Genomic DNA, 3,682 nt, shown 5'->3' with positions numbered 1-3,682 from the left:
CCAATGCTGCGGCGGCAGTTGTCTCCCAGGCCGCCGCCTGATTTTCCGCCGAGTCGTGGACTAGATCCTCCGGATATGGCCCAAGCTCCATCAGGAACCTCTCAGGGTCCATCAGTCGCCTGGGACGGAACCATCTAGGCGGTTCCGTCTCCCTGCGGCGAGGGGGAGCGGTCCGGAAGACCAACCTTAGGAGAGAATGGTCTGACCATGACAGATCATGGTCAGATCATTCTATTCTATTCATATTATTTCATTCTATTCTATTCTATTCTATTCTATTCATATTATTTTATTCTATTCTATTATATTCTATTCATATTATTTCATTCTATTCTATTCTATTCTATTCTATTCTATTCTATTCTATTCTATTCTATTATTCTATTCTATTCTATTCTATTCTATTCTATTCTATTCTAAATAAAGTTCTATTCTATTGTATTCTATTGTATTCTATTCTATCCTATCCTATTATTTCCGTTGCTAAGCAACACAGTTGTTATCTGAGTTGTGCCCAATTTCATGACCTTTTTTGCCATGGTTGTTAAGTGAATCACCATGATCGTTAAAGAGAACCTGGCTTCCCCCATTGACGTTGACCCAAGGGGCATTTTTTTGGCAGAAATCAAAAGTATACCCTGGAAACGGGACAGGCTACTGTAAACAGCCATAAAGGGGAGCCTGTTGGCCAGGCGCCCAAATTCAATCATGTAACCACAGGGTGCCTGGGTGCAGCTGTTGTAATTTCAAAATTTGGTGTGTGTGTGTGTGGGGGGGTGACCCGTCATAATTTTAAGCAGTTAGAAGCCAGCTGGGAAGGCCACAAACGGTGATCACAGGACCCCACAACAGTGCAATCGTACACACATGCCGGTTGCCAAGCAACCAGGGCAATGGTCTAAGTAAGAAAACCGGTCATAAGTCACTTTTTTCATTGCTGTTGTAACTTCGGATGGTTATTAAACTGATGATTGTAAATCGAGGACTACCGATATGGTAAGGTTACATTAACAGAATCTTGTAAATCTGGAAGTATAAATTTCCCGCCATTTCTTTTACAGCCTAAGAACTTGGGAGGGGTGGTCCCTCCTGAGCCTATTTCTCCGTATGTTATGCAGTTGTGGGCTCCCCATCTTGCCGTCTGATCGTTCCCTAGGCCAGAGTTCCCCCACATTTTGGGTTGGCGGCTCGGAGGGCGAGGAGGGGGGAAAGAGGGGATAGTTTTCTGGGTGGGGCAGGCACTTACGCGCACATGCACGAGCACCTGTTGCTCTCGCGAGAGGGACAGAGAGCACCCGTGACGCTCGCACGAGTGAGGCCCCAAGCGCTCGCGCAGGGTGGGCCCATGAGTACCTGCAATGTTCGTGTGATTGAGACTCTAAGCGCCTATGACGCATGAGGCTCGCGCACGATGGGGGCCCTGAGCGCCCGTGACGCTCAAGAAAGTGGGGTCCTGAGCACCCGCAACGCTCGTGTGATTGAGGCGTCAAGGGCCCGTGATGCTTGCACAAATGAGGCCCCAAGTGCCCGTGACAGTCGCGTCAGTGGGGCTGTGTATGCGCGCACTCATGCGCGTACGCCAACCAGCCACTCACACAGCCCGGTTGCAAATAGGCCACAGACCACTAGTGGGCCATGGCCCACAGGTTTTGGGATTCCTGCCCTAGGCACCATCTCTTCCCCTATCCCAGGGGTAGGCAACCTTGGCTCTTTTATGACTCATGGACTTCAACTCCCAGAATTCCTGAGTCAGCCATGCTGAGGAGAAAGGGAGAGGTTTCCATGCTGAGCCAGGCCGGCTCAGGAATTCTGGGAGTTGAAGTCCATGAGTCATAAAAGAGCCAAGGCTGCCTACCCCTGCCCTACCCTATTCCCATCTCCCAAGATCATTCCCACACACCATCCCAACAAAGGACATGACTTCCTTTCCAGAAACAAGGCCTAAAGACCGAAGTATTGGTCCTTGGGTGTTTCCCTTCAATAAGGAAACCCAGTGGTTTTAAAAAAGTTTGTTTAATCTTCAGAACCCTTGTGAAGTTTTATCCTGGCTTTGATACAGCGCGCCGGGGGTTTCCTGTAAAAAATCCCCTGCTTTATGAAACTGCAGTCTAATAAACACAATAGGAAGCAATCTTACATTTTAACCCCTTACGATTATTTCGAAAAACTAGTGGCCGTTTCTGATTCTTTTCTGCTTAATCTTTCAATAAAGTTTACTCAGTTGGGAACTGGAAAAAGATCTTCAGGCTTTCCTGCAGCTTCTTTGTCGTAACCATGTTCCAAACGATATGTAGTTTTGGGGGGGAATTAAAGGAAAACTGTAGAAATAAAGACTAACCCTACTCAAAAAGGCGACGTAATTGGGCATCCGTCACAAGAACTCAGATTATACTTTCTTGCTGATCTTAGATCAGTGGTGGTGAACCTGTGGCACGGGTGCTAGAGGTGGCACTCGGAGCCCTCTCTGTGGGCACACGTGCTGTTGCCCCAGCCTCGCCTCCCCCCGTGACCCCGTCCTCTCCAGCAGCCCCCCTGAAAGAGAGTCGCCCCTGAGCGTGGCCCACGTGGAGCAGCGCAGCCAAGGACATGGCAGCCAGGCAGCGTAGACAAGACTCTGCCCTCACACCCCGTCGTGCACAGTTGATGCCGCAGGGCGCGGGCAGAAGGCGTGACCACCATAGCGCTGCTGGGCTGCCTGGGCGATCTGTGGCGGGCTCTGGAGGCGGTGAGTGGCCCTGTGGGCAGGCGGCGTAGGGGATGGGGGGGTGGGGTGGGGTGGGGGCGGGGCAGGGTGGGGGCGGGGCCAGTTTTGGGCACTCGGTCTCTAAAAGGTTTGCCATCACTGTCTTAGATGCTGATAGTTTATTAGTTTCTGCAATGGAACCAAGAGCGGGGGGTGGGCTCAAAAATAATCAGAATGACAGCCACAACCATGGATCTTGGTGTCCTCTGAGCTTGGCTGTTTGCTTGCCGACATTTTGTTTCCTGACTAGGTAACATCTTCAATGGTAGGGAGTGTGGTATTTGAGGGGTCCTTGGTGCTCTCTGAGCTTGCTTATTTTTCTTGCAGACGTTTCATTACCCTAACTAGGTAACATCATCAGTGCTAGTAAGGGGTGCAGTGCAAACTGATGATGTTACCTAGTTTGGGTAATGAAACGTCTGCAAGAAAACAAGCAAGCTCAGAGAACACAAAGGACCCCACAGTCATCGTCGTCGTCGTCGTCCTCCTCCTCTTCCTCCTCCCCACTCCTTTCTAGCACTGATGATGTAACCTAGCTTGGTAATGAAACGTCTGCAAGAAAAACAAGCAAGCTCAGAGAGCACCAGGGACCCTTCATTTCAACCTTGAGCTACAAATATTCTCCTTTATTTGTGTGGTGTTTTCTCCCTAATTACATACAGAGTTTGCTCTGCCAGTGTTATTATTATTATTATTATAATTTAATTTATATACCGCCCTTCTCCCGCAGGACTCAGGGAGGTGCACAGCATATTAAAAACAGTACAAATACAAAACATAAAAAATACAAACCCCTGTAAAACCAGATTAAAAAACCGAATATTAGAAGCTGTGTTTCTATTTAAAATTATTTTTAAAATCACCCTAAATAAAATCCTCCCTAGGTCAGGCCCGCTTGCTGAAAAAGCCATGTCTTGAGGGCACGGCGGAAGGTAAGGA

At 48.6% G+C, this 3,682-nt stretch overlaps 1 protein-coding gene across 1 annotated transcript in view; it reads right to left on the bottom strand.

Annotated features, from left to right (window-relative positions):
- The window catches only part of DHX40 (DEAH-box helicase 40), a 38,817-nt gene that overhangs the window by 23,091 nt on the left and 12,044 nt on the right, over window positions 1-3,682 (bottom strand). The gene's annotated exons all lie outside the window — the stretch shown is intronic.

This window comes from Protobothrops mucrosquamatus, unplaced genomic scaffold (assembly GCF_001527695.2).
Source record: "Protobothrops mucrosquamatus isolate PMUCROS unplaced genomic scaffold, P.Mucros_1.0 scaffold1865, whole genome shotgun sequence".
Taxonomy (NCBI): domain Eukaryota; kingdom Metazoa; phylum Chordata; class Lepidosauria; order Squamata; family Viperidae; genus Protobothrops; species Protobothrops mucrosquamatus.
The sequence above is the reverse complement of the archived record's forward strand: the minus strand, read 5'-3'. Positions and strand labels throughout refer to the sequence as shown.